Source organism: Condylura cristata, unplaced genomic scaffold (assembly GCF_000260355.1).
Source record: "Condylura cristata isolate star-nosed mole 26May11 unplaced genomic scaffold, ConCri1.0 scaffold00030, whole genome shotgun sequence".
In the NCBI taxonomy this organism is placed as follows: domain Eukaryota; kingdom Metazoa; phylum Chordata; class Mammalia; order Eulipotyphla; family Talpidae; genus Condylura; species Condylura cristata.
The window spans coordinates 10470623-10488099 of NW_004567131.1; the positions used below are offsets into that span (position 1 = coordinate 10470623).

Sequence of the window (17477 nt, forward strand, 5' to 3'; positions counted from 1 at the left end):
TATTTGTAGCCATATTGAGGCATCTTTATTTCTCTAAGTCACAGAGGTCTCCCACTTGGCATCTCTCCTGCCATGGGAGGAACTGAGAACAAAACATGAATGAAGCCTCAGGCTTGGCAGATGTGCCCGATGGAGGCAGGAGGTGGTACAGAATCTTTAGGACCTGGCTAGGAGCAGCCAGCCAGTAGGGTGGGCCCACTCTCCCTTTGCCATGCCATCCTAGAATTTGGATAAGCCCAGACTATAGTGGGCAGCAGGCACAGCCAGGGAACACCTGGCCTCTCCTCAGTGTGAGGACCTCTCCTGTAGGCAGCTGGGAAGATGGTGGCCGTGGCTGGAAGTCAGGAAGACAAACACCTTTTCACTTTTTGGTTTCCTATGGCCCCAGGGGGACAGCCCTGTCTTCCCAGTCATGATGTACAGTGGGTGACCGACAGGGACCCCACCTGCTCCCAGAGCTGCCTTCCTCACCCCAAAGGCCCTCTGCTGCAGCTGGCGTTGAGTTCCTGCAGGTTCATCTGCAGTGTCAGCTCCTGTGGGTTGGTAGTCACCTAGAAGCCAGTGACCCCTGCCTTCTCCAATGTGTTCTGCTGGCCGGCCACCTTCCCGCCCAGCTCTAGAACGATCTTCTGGTCCATTGCCCACTGCTCATCATGGATCTGGTGCTCTACTGCCTCCAGCTCCTGCTACTGAGCAGTCTGACGCTTGGGTAAGTTGTGGGACCTGCAGGCTTGCTGAGCCTCCTGGTGCTGCTGCTGCTGCAGCTCCCACCTGAGCACTCGTGTTGGTTCTGCAGATGGAGACCCTGGTTGTCCCAGCGTTTCTCGGTGAGGTGCTGGATCTCCAATAGTCCCTGTACAATGCCGGACTTGGTGGCGTTGAGGAGTGCCAAGGCCCTGTCACTGAGCGCTGTAGAACAGGAGATGCTACAAGGAGCTGGGCAGCTCTTTGACTAGGTTCTGCAGTGCTGACAGCAGCTTGTAGTGCTACTTCGGCAGCCAGAGCCGTCAGCTGCTTCCTCTAAGGCACCTGTGTAGCGCTTCATTGCACTCGCACCCCCCACCTCCGGATCTCTCTTCAATCTCAATAAACTTGTACTGAGCAATAAAATTTAAAAATTTGGCCCTCCTTGGTGGTGCAGCACTAAGAAGCTAAAGCCACTTCAGCATGAGTTCGATCCCCACCCCAGAGGTGACCCACTTGGTGTGGCAGACCTCTCCTGACCCACCGGCTCTCCCTCAGCAGTGTACTTAGTCAGTGGCCCTGTTCTGCTCCCCACTCTGTCTCTGGTGAATCCTCTCACCGCTCCTGCACCTCTGGCCTGTACCCCAGTTCTAAGTAAAGATTTTTAAATGAATCTTTAAAAATAAATAAAAATTAAGACTAAAACATTCAAGTACAGTGTTAAAGGCCCCAAGTCAGTTTGATTCTAGTGCCTCCATAAATGATACTATATTCTTTGGACCTCAGTTTCCTCACTTGTAAAAAAAGCAGGGATTTTAATTTAAAGACATATCTTTGGTTTCTCCCTTCTAAAAGGTCACAAATTAGGGCCCTCCCTGGTGGCGCAGCGGGTTAAAGCACAGCACTAAGAAGCTAAAGCCACTTCTGCATGAGTTCGATCCCCGCCTGCCCCGGATGTGACCACATGGCACATGGCAGACCTCTCCTGACCCGCCCGCTGCTCCCCTCAGCAGTGTACTTCGTCGATCTACCTGTTCTGCTCCCCGCTCTGTACCTGGTGAATCCTCTCACCCTCCGCATCTCTGCCTGTACCCCAGTTCTGTATGAATAAATAAATAAATCTTTAAAAAAAAAAAAAGGTCACAAATTAGTGAGCTGGCTGGAGAAGGCAAAAAAAAAAAAAAAAAAAAGCTGTACCAATTATTTTTATCATGACCATTGTAAGTAGAAGGCCAAAAGGGTTGGAATTTTCCCTTCCAAATCATTTATTTTACTGTAGCAATATTTTCATAAACGGACCTGAACTTTCTGAGATAAGAAAAAATGTGAACTTTCTGATGACAAAAATGGAATATTGCAAGGGAAATATACTGTGAAAATTATGCTGAGATCATTATCCTGATGGAAATTTGGTAAAGTTCTCCTTATCCTAAAAAAACCATTTAAGGTCAGACAATAACATAAAGATGAGGATATTTGTAAGGGCAGCCACTACTACATTTTCTGGACTTGCTTACACATCAAAGGTTGAGAAGAGGTAAAGGCAAGTGCTCGCATTAATCATACCACAAGCACTTTCCAGCAAGCTCCACTTCTTAGGGGATTTGAGGAGAAAGGATGTGTTACTCAATAACCATATAAAGCACATGTAAGTGTTGTTTTGCTCTTAGTATATTTCCATACACCTTATGGACATCCCCTCATCATTCCGTTGTCATTATTCCCATATCTAAGATGATGCTGTTGAGTCCAGCCATGGAGCAAAATCTTTTGCTCAGACACATATGTGAACCTTAGCTAAGGCAAAACACTCTGCCTCCCAAGTCTGGAGAAAATCTGTGTGTCTCAATGGGTGTATTCTTCAGAATGACCCTTGAAAATCAGAGTCTCTCTCTTCACAAAATGCTGGTGATTTCTTGATGGGGAATGCCACAAGGACAGTTTAATTCTAGAAATCCTACCTTTCTATTACAAAGATTTTGTGTTACTCTGGGTTTATCTGGAGAAAAGTGTTTCTAACCTTTCACAAGCTCTCTAAGCCAAAGGACAGAGGGACCTGGAGAGGGGAAGTTCGTAGAAATGACATATAAGGAAACACACCAACTACAGTGAGCAGTAAATAAACGAGGGCAAACAAAGGAAGTGAAATGAGTGCTTAACTACCACCCGTGTAAAAAGTACCCCGTAGCCGAGTAAGTTTTGAGAAGGCTCAAATCTCCCAGAGCCCATACTTCCCAAAAGTATATTTCTCCCTTAACTGTTTGAAGGCTATGTTTAGAAGAAAATGGTTGGGTTCACATGCAAAGTAGGGGAGGAGACATCACACCACACACCCACAGTTCCTGCTGTGACTGCTTTGGAAAACCAAGTTGGTGTGTAGTAGGTGGACACCTGACTTCAGGTCAACACTTGGGGGCCCTGTGCAGAGCAGCATCTTCCACAGCTGTCACTGAATTAAACTGTTTCTATTTTGATTCATCACATTAGACTCTGATCTCATGTTATTAAAAGAAAATCAAGAGCAAAACAGTTTGGGTATAATTTTTAAGCTGATTTTAAAGTGATTGCACATCACAAGACTTGTCATCTCAAAATTCTAGATACTTTCTGCTTTTCCAAAAAGAGGCCATTCATGTGTGAAGATGAGAAAAATAGAGTTTGCATAATGCAAATGGTCTCCATTCGCACAGCTGACTCCCTCAAGAGTCATGTAACTGCTTCATACTACCCAAGTCGTAGTATGTCTAGGGACATGGTAAAGGAGAATACTAATACACCCTCCCCCAACTGTCCTAATTTGCAGTAGTCTTTGATGTTCCTCGCTTTCCCCTACCCACACTTGAATCCCTCTCCATACCCATCATTCCCCATTTCTTGACCATAAACACTGGTGGGAATTGGGAGCACATATGTAGCCTTTCCTAGGCAGATAAGAGTTATGCAAATAAGACAGACTGCAGTGTAGACACACTCTTTCATAAGCCACCCAGGGCTCCTGCTAAGTACACTGTACCCAGTCCCAAAGTAAGCATTTCAATAGCTTATTTTACTCCATTCCATGTCACTCTGATTCTATTCTGGATAGAAACCATACTTCTCAGAAGGAACTCAATGAAACATTCTTTGACAACAATTCATTTTCACTAGCTTCACTTAAGCTGTCAGTATCCAAAATATTACTATGTGCTATGGGGAAAAATAACACAACTAACAGTGTCCCAGTGAAGTTGAAGAAGGGAGAAAGTATATGTTAGAGGAGATTTTCCCTTGCTGACAACAAAATCATCCAGGAGAGACAGTCCCCATTCTGGAATAAGAGCTATGGATTCATCAAGGTGAATGTCTCCCAAAGATAAATGGTATACAGATGAGCCCGAGGGATGCAAGACTATGAACACTTTCTGGAAAATTGAGGGTGCCATTCTGGGGCATGGAGGGGTGGCTGGGCAGCCAATCAAACAATGGAGGCTACAACCACAGTTCCAGCACAGCGGGTGTGAAGACAGGGACAGACTTCAGGATTTCCCAAAATATTTTAAAGACATTGAACTGTATCTTTGTCTATTCCAGCTTCTACACAGTGTATGTACAGCCACCAGGGAATAATGTCCTCAACATGAGGTCCAGGGTAGAGATTTTATACTTATCTTTCCTCCAATGACAGAAAAATGGTTCTCTAAATTGATTGTGGGTCAGAAAGTTTGAAAGTGTATGTGCATTGTGTGTGTGTGTGTGTGTGTTCAAATTCCACAATATCCTCATTAAGCAACATTCCAGTATGGGAACTGTTTGTAAAGATCTATAGGCAATTCTGCTGTGTGACAAAGAGAGACCCCATACTCCAGCCAGCCATGAAGACAGAAGCACATAAGTGATCAAGTTCAAAGACATCCAGCATCTAAATGAGCAAGTGTGCCATCAAGTAAAGGGCTGGGAATCAGCATAAAACACGAGGAAACCTATGGCATACATGGGCCAGCATTGCACCCCATACTTCACGGGAGGGAAAATCCTCTCCACAAGTGAGTCTTGTGCATTTCCTACAGATGACCCAGGATGATACAGAGCCCTGAGCTTCGTCAATTTTGACATTGAGGAACTGATAAGTTTGTTATACAAAGAACCATATAAAGATTAATAACCTCCTACGCAGGCCTTCATAGGTCATTTTCTCACAACATATGAGTGTTGAAATTTGGTTTAAAAAATAAGGGGCAGGGGGGCATAGGAATTTACATCAGAAATTCCTGGTAGTTAGAAATTTACATCACGAAATTGTACCTGGTAGTTAGGAAAGACAGAATTTTACTTCCTCCAAGGTTCCTGGACTCCAGGCTTTCTAAGCTGTGAGGCTGGTTCTTGAGTTTGTTCTGAGCATCCTCTGGTGGAAATAGCAAGAATCGCCTCAGAACATTTGCAGACAGGCTCTTGGGCTGTGTGGCTTATCCCAAAGCAGCACTGTTCTGGAATGGGAGGGAGCCTAAGGCTGGCTACCGTGAGTGAGTGAACGCCACAAAACAAAGAACCATCTGCACAGTTGTTCTCAATTAGGCAATTTTGTAAGAAGATTGATCAAATTAACAATTTGATGCTGCAATTACCAAAAATAACTAAATTCTGTCTTCTCTTTTTTCCTACATCAAATCATTTTAATTTATGAGGAAAAAGAAAGGAGACATTAGCAGCTTTTAATTATCAAGACTGCTGATTTGTTTGTTCACTAAGAAACTATGAATTCTTAAAAGTCAAGATGCAGCGCAGGTCAAAATTATAACACCTCAAGTGGCTTCCTAAATTTAAAAGTTTCTCAGATTAAATAATCATCTCCACACTTGATATTTAAATGTGTAGCTCTACTCATTTTCCTTTCCTCCTCCACCCAGGGAACACAGAAATTTAGAACGAGGAGTCAAAGTTCTCCCCAGATTTTTCTAATATAAATATAGATTATATATTATTGATCTCTTTGCACATTTCTGAAACCCTACTGCCAGAAACAAGTGGCTACAAAATGTCATGGGTGCCTTTCAAATGGTTTGATTCTCCAATTAACTGAATAATACTAATTCAATAACCCAGGATGTAGGGTGTCCCATAGACCCCAAGCACATGGTTGAAGGAACACCTCCATAGAATGCATTCCTGGAAGCTGTGGGACCAAGACTTTTAGGTGTTATTTACAGCAACTACAAGGCCTGGGTGACACAGGCAGTCGCTGAGTCTTTTTTAGGTAAAATTGCATGTTACCTGCACGGCCATTAAGGTGTGCTGGACAGAGCAGGAAGGATGAAGCCTAAAGATAATAAAATGTCCAACTACATCCAGAATCCCAGAAAACACTTGTCAGAACTAATAAAGCCCAGAGAGGGCCAAGCAATGACCTGAGGGGGTAAAGCAAACCCCAGCTCCATCCTGCTGCTGAGGTTTCATGAAGCCACACCTGGAGAAAGCAGAATGAGGCATGGCTTAGAACTGCTGCCAGTGAACCGGGACCAACAAACTAACACTGGGGATGTATGGCTGCATACTGCACCCCAGGAAGGGATGGTGTGAGCAGCCTCCAGTTCCCCGTTAAAGCCAGGAATCCCCTATCTCTTCCAGCAATTGTTTTTACCTGGACTCTACCCATGCAGACCACCCCCCGGATGTACTATCTCTAAAAAGATTTGATTTTGCTTCTGCTAAGACCTGATTTTGAATTCTTTTATGGAAGTAATCAAGGGCCAAGGAGCATCACAGCCCAGAAACATTAGGGAACCCTAACTCCAGAAACAGGTCACTTCTACATTATTCTTGCTTCATAGATGATATACAAGGAGGACAATGGAGGAGGCACCTTTCCCAAGGAGGACAAATGGTAGGAGGCTCTGGTGAGAAGTTCTAGATCACTCCATGCCTTGGGCCATCTGCATTTGTAATCTACTTTTTTCTAAAGATTTATTTATGCACACAAGAACATGGGTACAGGCCAGACGTGGGGGTGAGGAGTGAGAGGATTCACCAGACACAAAGTGGGGATCGACAGGAGGATGTACTTAATACACTGCAGAGGGGAGCAGTGGGTAAGAAAGGAGAGATCTGCTATGCCACATGGGTCACCTCCCTGGCCAGGATCAAACTCATGCTGCAGTGGCTGCAGATAGCTTCATAGTGCTGCACTTTAACCCCTTGTGCCACCAGGGAAGGCCATGTTACCTATTTCTTTAGAGTATTTGTAAGTCATGGATCTAACAAAAAGAGAGCTGCATTTTTGAACTTAGGTTTGTTGCACTCAAAAGTCTCCACTTTTAGCCAGCATTCTCTCCTAGTCCTCTCTATTTTCAGTGGGTACCTGGTACCTGGTACCAGGGTTCCAGAAAAGTGAAAAGAACTGCACATGTAGCCTCAACTTTGCAGGTAAAGTCGACAGGCATAGTAATGTGTCACTGCAACTTCAATCACATTGAGCTAGACACTCAGTGAGAGAAAGTCCATAGGTACTTGAAATGGAGAAATTATTGCTGGGTTGCTTGTGAGGTTGCCACAAATGTGGGTCTGGTCTCATACACTTTTGCCTGGAATAAAACTGGATCTCTGAGTGCTCCCTAGTATGGGATACTTTCACTATCCCCTTCTTTAAGCAGTCTCCATGGTGGGCATTTGGCCCACCATTATGTGCATGGATTAAAGCCTCAGCACTGTTAAGCTATTGCCAGCCACTGCAACATGAGATTGATCCCTGGCCAGGGAGCTGACCTACTTGGTGCAACAGACCTCTCCTGCTGCTCCCCTCAGTAGTGTATTTCAGTACAACTGCTCTGTCTCTGAATCAGTGAGTCCTTTCACTGGCCCCCACCTCTGACCCACACTCCAACTTACGTTTGCATAAATCAATACAAATAAATCTTTAAAAATAAAATAAATAATAGCATTATCTGGCATTCAGTTTACAGGCTTAATTAAAAGTGGAGTTATCAGGGAGAAGTCTTCAATTTCCTCTTGTGTTATTCTATTCCTGCGACAATCTGCATAGTCTCTGTGTCAGGGCATTTCTAACTGAGCAGGTCCAAGAAAAAAAGTGGTGGGTGACTGTATTTGCACTCACTCTCATTTTCAGCTAACAGCAAAAAACAGTTGTTGAGTTTTAACTCCATTAGTACTATATCCCATGGGATCCTGAGAAAAGTCATTGTGGGTGAAGGGTAGGGTGCTACTATGCTCTTGGCCACCACCAATGAGATCTTTGGGAACATGAGAGAGAAATGAAGAGCCAGCGACATGTGACCATGCATGGCTGGAGCTTGTAGAGTGGTAAAACACCATTTCTCAAGGCTACAAATATAATTTCCATGTAAAAATAAAATAAACCCATATCAAACCATGCATTCAACTCATGACTAATGAGAAAAACATAAGACAGCAACACTAGTTTAACAAAAATACGTGAGCTGTGGAGATGTGCACAGATACAATATTGAGTGAATTTGTCAATAAGCATAAAATGGTTAAGCGCCCTATAGCTCAATACACATCATGGCTGTTGCTCCACTTTCAGAGGAAACTCAGGAGTTCCTCTACCAGATACTACTCTCTAAAGTAGTCTGCATGCAATCCACGGTTTACTGCCACAAACAAAACCCTTTTACCATACTATCAGTTCTCTGCTTGTTAACATCTAGTTCAGCAGATGGATAAAAAATGTCTGGCCAATAGAAAAATGAATGAGAAGAGTGTTCCCTACATTCTGGAATACACTGGAGGGCCCACTTGACCACGCCCAGCTCTGCTGAAAGGACCCCAGGTAACTTCTTCACCTGCCAGGCCTTCGAGGATATCCCAAACTGGAGTGTTCTGAAGTAATCACAAGCAGGAAATCTAAAAAACTAAATTCTGGAGTCCAGCGGTCAGTCACGCGAGAGCACGATGGCTCGAACTCACCCCTGGATGAGAATCCTAACTTTCCATTTACAGGTCGCAACTATTAATAAATTCCTGGGAACTGAGTCCAGAACAGCAACACCCAGGATTTAAAAGCAAAAGAAACTTTGGCAGTGGCTTGGGGAGAGCAGTTTTAAATAGATAGTTTGCCTAGTGGGGAAGAAACCAGGAACAAGCTCATTTCCTAGAAGTGAGAGGAGGATGGGCAGGGATTGTGTGGGTCGGTGGACTCCTAAAGGCAAACAGAGGAGGTGCGGCCAGGTTGCCTGAATTTACCTTTGATTAGAGCTGAAAAGCTTGAGCTTGTTGAAAAGTCCCTGTGTTACAGAGCACCCCAGTGTGAACTGAGCCGCCTGTTGGTGGGGCCTCACCCACACAGTTAAAATTCAGTTGTACTGCAGGCACACACAAAAAGGGTCAAAATGGGTTTGTTTACAAAAGGGGGAAAGAAAAGGAAACAACAACTGTAGTATCTTACCGGCTAGGCTGACTTAGAGCTCTGGTAACAAACTGAAATCTCCAAGTCACGTGGTCCAGAGAGCCGTTTCCATAGCGAGAAAACGAGAGACGCAATGGCGCCCTATTTATCCCCCAAAGTCCCAGAATGCCTGCTTAGCTCTGCCCTTGGGTCCTCGTAGTTCCCTCCCTGGTACTGCTGGGAGTTGTAGTTTCCAATCACTGGAGTAGTGTGTAGGGTCCAGAAAGCTGGAGTAGGGGTTGGGGGTCACAAGACTCTGCAGAGTTCCTTTAGGACACCATTCCCCTTAACACCTGGACACATCAACTTCCCTGAGAAAGAAGAACAGAAATTTTACTCCATTATCAGTGAGGCATTGATCTGGTGATCATTAATTTAAATCAGCCGCCCTAGCATTCACATCCATGAACATTAAATCAAAGGGAAACACTTCTTCTCTGTATTGTTTTATAGTTCAACTCTGACAAGTCCACAAATTTCTGGAAATACTGCTGCAGAGATTGTGTCCTTAAGACATTCATCAAACATTTATCGTTCCCTTTTTTTATTTATTTTATTTACATTTAAATGATGAAAAAGATGTTTGAAGATGCTAGAGACAACTATGTGTATACCTCCTTTTTGTTCAATCATTATTTCATTCTGATTAGAACAATAAAGGCTACTCATTGCAAAGAGGAAGAAAGGGAGGGAAAGAAAGAAAAGGAAGCAGGGAAGAAGGGAAAGAGAGAAAGGAGAGGAAAGGAAGAAAGGAAAAGGAGAATTTTCTGTCTCGCATGATTCTGTTTCCACAAGTTCAGCCAGAAAAAAAAAAATAGCTCTTGGTTCCTCTTTAATTCAGTTTTGTTCAAAAAACAGGATGATGTCCCAAATTAGAAATGTTCATCACACCTGAAATAACACTAAGATTTCCATCAAATTAAATCATTTTTGCAAGGTTGGAATTATTCCTGCAATGCTTGAGCCCAAAAATCAAGGCATGGCAGGGAATGAAGTCAGGATATCACGGGGGCCACTGACTGAGCTGCCCCCCTGTAGTGGGGCAAGGGTGAGGAGAGAGTCACAGGAAAATTCCACGGGTCATTCTCAGGCTGGCCGTGTTAGTCACTGGGAAGGTGGATTGCGTGTCTGATGTGTGGTTTTGAGTTCAGCAGAAGGAGGGCTGATGGGAGGAAGCTCACAGAATCCCACTAAACAAGGCTGTTTTCTCCCCCACTTGAAGCATAGAGTTAAAGTAAATTCAAAGCCTGATGCACTTCCCCAGGGTCTGACGTGGGTTTAGCCTACAGCAGTGAGGTAGGAAAAGCTAGCAAGAAATGTCTCATGACTCTCCCGCCTGCCCACTTAGGGAGTCAATAGGAGAACAGGCCTGATGTGTTCCAGGGACTTGAACTTTTACAGACCTGGAATTTCTTTTAGAGATTCTACTCCCTTCTAAGATAATCTGACAAGAAGGCAAAATAAAAGGCATCCAGACAAGGTAATATTAAGCTTGTGTCCAATGTCAGCAGGAATGCAAAAGCAGATTTCCAATCTGCTCCCTGAAGAGAACAAGGAAGGTTTTGTTTCTTTTCTTTCCTTTGTTGGGGGAGGGGAATCCATCAAAGAGGGGTAGAGGGGAGCTGTGCTCTGGTCTGAGCTATTCTGGGGCATGAAAGATAGATGGAACGCTTCTTCATAAGGCACATGGATCATTAGCATCTTGATCTCCACTGAGGGTGTCAGTTCTAGCGTGTTAATGAGTCTCTCATCACTCTGGGCCATTTTACATGCAGGACCCTCAGCTACTCCCTGGCTCCAAGAAATTGTGAAATAATCATGATTTATTTACTTAAAAAATATATTTTTTTTATTTGTTTAAGCACATGAGAATTGGAGTGCAGGCCATAAGTGCAGTGGGTGAGAAGTTTCACCAGAGACAGAGTGGAGAGCAGAACAGGTGGGTTGAGTGAAATGCACAGTTGAGGGGAGCAGCAGGAGAGACAGGAGAGGTCTACTGCGCCATGTGGGTCACCTGTAAAATACCAACAATTTTACACAGCATCAGTCCTAAGTGAGTTTGTGTCATGCAAGTGAGAAGTGTGTTGGTGCGTTTCCTATGTAATTTGTGTACAAGTATATCTTTTATCTCTCCATATAAATATATATATATATATGATGTATATGCAAAACCTCTTAGTAGAATCATTCACATCTCGAATAGGCTAAAGAGATGCTCGATAAAGGATACATTTCTCAAAGTTGGTGCACTGTTGAAAAGAATCTTGAATAGACAGGATAAAATGCTTTCCCGTAGCGCATAAATGGAAGTATCTCAAATTAGCCAGTGGAAATCCATGCTCTGTGTGATTCTTCCTCGGGAGCCTAGCTGCATTGACTGTGGGTTGCCTGATTATACAGAGGCCGCAAAGTAAGGGAGCAGAAGCCATCAGCCCAGTAGAAAAAAAAAAAAAAAAAAGCCGCTTACATCTTTGTGAAGCAATGGAAAATTATATTCTCTTGTCTTAAAAAAAAATAGAAAGAAAAAGAGTTCAAATTTGAAGAGTTCATTTTTTTAAAAGCAAAAAATATAAAAAAGTTAATGTGCCACATACATAAAAATAGTAGCTATAAAATATAAAATACTGGAGGTAAAAGCATCAAATGATGAATTGGGGGAATCTTGCTCAGTTATTTCTGATTATTACTACATTCTTATGTCCCCTTTTCAACTCATATTTTCCCACTTGTCACTAATTTACAATGAGCTGGGGCTGGCATTGACATTTCCAGGAGAGGAGACATCTACAATTAAGTGGTATGTTGGTTTATCATTGCAAGCACTTTCCTGGAAGCCCCATCTGAATGCACTATCCAAATGCATGTGTGAATATGAAGCAAAGCTGCGGCAGAGCTCGAGAGGGTCAAAGGCAGTGCCAGCCAAGAGGGCCGGTCACTCACCATCTGTGCGTTCTCACCCATGTGCTCAATTGAAAGGCCACTCGGGCTCAAGCAGCAACAATGGGATTCATTCACAAACAGAGGAAACCGTTTCAAAGGCCACAACTAGCCAGTTCTCTCACCTCAGATTGTGTCCACAGTGTCCAGAGGTCCCAGAGAAAAGGCCACCTGTGCAAGATGGTGCTGTCCCACCTATGAGGTCCTGGAACATGTGGCACACCCCAATCTGTCCGGCTGTTCACATGTGCTGGAGCAGCAGGAATGGAGACTGCAGGCCCTGCAAGCCAGCACTGCAGCTGTATTCCCTGGGGGCAGCTGCACACATGTCACTTAAATGGAGGAGCAGAGCCAATTTTTTTTTTAAAGATTTATTTATTTATTCATACAGAACTGGGGTACAAGCCTCAGTTGCAAGGATGGTGAGAGGCTTCACTAGAGACAGAGTGGGGAGCAGAACAGGCTGAATGATGAAGAGCACTGCTGAGAGGAGCAGCCGGCGGGTCAGGAGAGGTCTGCCATGCCATGTGGGTCACATCCAGGGCCAGGGATCAAACTCCCACTGAAGCTGCTGCAGCCAGCTTGCAGTGCTCTGTCCTAACCCACTGTACCACCAGGGAGGGCCCCACTCCTTGTTCTGCAGGGACTCCGTTTCAATTATATAGAAGAGTTTGTAAATTTTCTTCAAGAAAAAAGCAGAAGAGAACTAGGGAAGAAAGGAATATCTAAATACAGAATAGCTCCTGTGTTTTGAAGCATTTATAATATATATCTTGAGAAAAAAAAGTACTATTTTTTTTCTATTTTAATTGCTTGAGTGTTCTTAGACGCCCAAAATTGCCTCTTTAAAACACAGCCAGCAAGGACAGTGGCACAGACCCCTATTCCCTCACCTACAATATATTCTCCTTTTACTTTTATGGTATTTGCAAAGATCACAATTCAATGGATGACATTCACTGGGAAACACTCTCATGACTACCTGTTCGCACTGGTGTCAATCTCCCTGCTGTATGTGGCTTCATCCTGACATTGAAAACTGGGTGGAGCCTGGAGACCTCCCATGGTACATGCTTAGTCACCATTTCCAGAAAAGCAGATTTCCACCCCACATTGGCCCATTTCTCTGATACACTATGCCCCTACCCCTCCACCAGAGATACCCCAAATCCATCCTCTAGAATGTGTCTCCCCATACTCACTCCCCCAACCCTTGCTGGGAATCCACCCTGGGCTTCCTCTTTCCAACCACTTTCACCTTGCTGTGCTGTTGACTTGAATAGAGTTATCCTCCCCGCTCCATAAACTGGGGTTCAATTTCACAGAGAACCCTCCCACAGCTTACTTCTGTGGGCCTTTGAGGGATGCTAGACCGGAACCTGTCATTCGACTGGGAAAGGTCTGCCTTTCTTCTTGGGCTTGTTCACACATCATCTCTCATGATCGTTCTCTCTGTCCTTTACTTTCCCTCCTTGTGGCTCTCTCTTTTGGAGCAAGAGTATGAGTCATGTTTGGATAGTCCTACAAGAAGCCTCACAGGTGAGGAACACAAGCCTCCTACCCTTAGCATGCAAGGAAGCATGGAAGTGGGTCCCTGCAGTCAGGACTCCAGGTGCTATGGTCTCAGCTAGTGGCTTTCTGACAAACACCTGAGAGACCCTGAGCCAGAATTACCCACTGATTCACCTGTAGCTTCTTAACCCTTCAAAACAGGGTGAGGTAAGTGATTGCTCTGTTTAAGTATTATCTGTGGCGGTAATTTCCTCCACATCTATAGATAGTTAACACAGTGAGACTTCCCCGTGTTCAAGCCAAATAACATTCTATTATATAGTTTCCATTCCAGGATATGTGTATGGAGGTTCCACACACAGAAGCACAAGCTAATTCTGCTGAGTTACATGCTTGAATAGCAAAATAAATAACAGCATCATCCCCTGGATCTATGGATACATGTATGAAAAAATTGTATTAATTAAACATTGCATAACTTAACATTACAATTTTGGTAAAGGCATTTAAAGCTTAGTAAAAAAAAATATTACTGATTCACATCTGTGCATTGACCACAAAAGTATAAAAGGATAGGAAATTCAGGAACTAAAAGGAAAATTAATATTTTCTACTATAAATGAGAATTTATCACAGCTAGTGGGGAAAAAGTTTTGTTAGACTTACAATACACAACTGAACAAACAAAAAATAAAACTAAAAAATGAAGGGACAGTTCTTCCAATCCACTCAGAGAAAAGGAAATGGATAAGCAGATGGAAATTGAAAGTTCTTTTCTCAAGCATAAATGACAAAATAAATGTCCATTTCGAGAGAAAGAGAACAAATGTTAAACTCTCACAGAAAGAGGAGTGTTCCTGAGAACAAACAACTCTCAGTCCATTGAGGATGTGAGAGCAGGTTTTCCTTTTATTTGAGAAAATAAGAGATAACAGTGACCAGGACTCCTGGCCAATGACCAGTCATTTATATAAGAAAAGAAAGAGCGACACCAGGAAGTCTCCTTGATTCCATTAGACTTGGTCTGGAACACTTTTCCCATTGACGAGACTAATGGGAATAACTGACAAAATGACATAGTTGTCTGAAAGCTACACTAAAAGCAGATAAGGCAAGCCCTGAATTCCTTCCAGAGACCCAATCCGGGGGTAGCAGGAGCTCACAGAAAGCCTGTTCCCAGCGGAATGGTGAAAAACAGCCACAACTGACAGTGCAATCTAGGAATTTTACCAAAGCACTTAACCCCCATTCCCACCAAAAAAACCTCCTTAAGCAGCAATACTTCACACTTAGTAGAAAGCACACCCACAACCACCTACTCCAGTTTGTTCCTCCAAAGGCTGTTTGTTTGTTTGTTTATTATTTATATTTATTTATTTTGGCATACAAAACTGGGGTATAAGACAGAGGTGCAGGGGCAGCAAGAGGATTCACCAGAGACAGAGTGGGGAGCAGAACAGGCAGATCGACAAAGTACAGTGCTGAGAGGAGCAGCGGGCAGGTCGGGAGAGGTCTGCCCCGCCATGTGGGTCACCTCCCCAGGGTGGGGATTGAACTCATGCGGAAGTAGCTTTAGCTTCCTAGTGCTGTGCTTTAACCCAATGTGCCACCAGGGAGGGCCCTCAAATGCTGTTTTAACAAGGCTTAAAAGTTTAGCAATCACACACTGCACACATCAAGTACCACGTCCCCCAAAGAGTCCCTAATTTGGCATCATCCATCTGAAATGACCCCATCTCGGAAATATGTTTATGAGTTCCCATTTTCTCAAAGCTTTTTCAAATAGAAATGTGTCTCTGGGAGAAACAATCAAGGAGAATAAGGTCCACTTTTAGGTTGGAGTCCAGAAGTTTAGGCAAGTGATTCTCAAGAGCATCACTGACTTCAGGACGGAGGCACAGAAGTGACGGAGAGCAGAACCCTGAAGGGTTAGTAGCACATTTCCCACATCTGGGTCGCCTGGATCTTGGACCTTCACAAAACTGAGTTAGGAACCCTGGACACCCTGAGCGAGCCCTGGTGCAGCTTCCGGGATGCTGCCCACCTTGCTGGCCCTTACAGCACTGTAACCCCTGAACCTCACACACTGGGGTGAGGCTGGGGGTCTTCCTTGTCCACCTCAGGGATCCACACACACGCTGCCCCAAGGATCACGATGGGCAGAGTGCACAAGCAATGCTGCATGCCCACAGCTGGACTGCTGCCCTACCTTCCTGGCCAAGCTGAGGCTATCTGGGTCCTCCCCAGCCATCAGCACTACCGCTAGGTGTTTGACTTAAGCGACGATGCATCTGCCATAAATACAAATCCACCTTTTTAAAATAGTCAATACTAGCATCCAAGAATCAGATTCCTTAAAATCAGAAATTTGAAACCCTGTCAACTATGGGTGTACTGTTTGAACAAATATGAAAGATTTATTGTTCATGAAAATTACAGAAATAGAAACAGTCTGAAGGATGTAGAGATGGATTCAGCTGCAGCTTTCCTCCTAAGGCCATTGGTCAACAATGTCTGGAGAATCATGTTTTAAAAATGTCAAACAAATATTCAAGATATTTGTACATTTCTTCCCCAAATCCAAAATGCTATAATTCAGCTAATAATTCATTAAAGTGGATTATTTTGAGCACTTCATAACCTATCTCACTGATCTCCAATTTGTCTAAAACCAACCTTTTGTGATAAATGTCCTATACTTAGGTCACCTTTTTTCCATTATGTTTGGTGTCCTCCTCCCTTTGTGTAGAATAAAACTGTCATTTATTTTTTTATTACTCATATTACTCAAATCGCTCACATTACTCAAGTGTTCCCTAAGCATGTGCTTTCAATAGTGAGAGCTAAGTCTTTTACTATGTGCTTACCTCAAATTGAGCCAATTCAGCATCACTTAGAGCAAAGTTTGCTAACTGGGTGGTTGGACAGTGATTAATGAAGTAGAGGATTTCAAAGGAAGCCAGATACCCCTGTTCCTGAGGGTTCAAACTCCCTGCCCTGGAAAAGTCATTTCTCTTCTCAAACACAGGTGACTCTGTTTCTACTCTCTGACCTTGACCTTGACCTTCCTCCTGTCAAGTGCTCCCCAGCACACACACCTCCTCCTCCTGCCCCCATGGACATCTCTCCAGCCACCAGAGTCACTGCCATGTAGTGCTCTCTGTTACTTCTTGCCATGCCAACCACACCGTAAGGGCTAGCCCTGCAACCAAAAAGGAGACTCAAAGATACTTGTTAACTTACACAGTTCTCACTCCAGAGAAGAATTTGTTTCCCAGTTTGTACGCTGATTTTGTCTCTTACTCAGCCAGGCACACAAGGAAAGTATATGATAGATGCTGAGAGAAGAATGATCTACCGGTTGTCACAGGCTGGGAAATGCTCTGAGAGGATCTGGGGCTGTTTGGTGGTGTAGGAGATACTTTAGTTGTTCTTTGAAGAAAGTGTACAAACTCAATAGACAGATCTTGGAAAATATCAGTCCAGCAAGGGAGAACTGAGACATGCTGTTGGAAAATGTGGATCCTCTGAGAAGAATAAATTAGCTCTAAGAAGGAGCAGTGAGTGAGAAATGGTAAAGAAAAGAAAAAAGGATAGAAAAATACAATTAAGATCACAGGTAGAGAGATTTGAATATCTTATTAAGCACTTTAGAATTCTGTGGGCAATGTCAAAAATTGGGGCTCTGAAGGGGAGTAATCTAAAGGGCTTATGTATTCACTAGAGATTGGGTGTATGTAGACCCTAAGGTTCCAACCAACTCTCAGCTCCCTTGATTCTTAGATCAGACCTGTGGATTTATACAGCAGTGCTAAAGCATTTTGAACAAATTCCGGCAGGGATTTGAGACTGAAGTAGACAGAACCACCTTGAGAGATGAAATGGAGTAATAAAGACCTGAACAGAAAGGGAATATGGTGTGAATATGAAGAGGGAGGAGACTCGGGGA

General features: G+C 43.7%; 1 pseudogene; it reads right to left on the bottom strand.

Moving 5' to 3' along the window:
- Positions 1-285: 285 nt before the first annotated feature.
- Positions 286-1045, bottom strand: LOC101625511 (annotated as a pseudogene).
- Positions 1046-17477: the final 16432 nt, after the last annotated feature.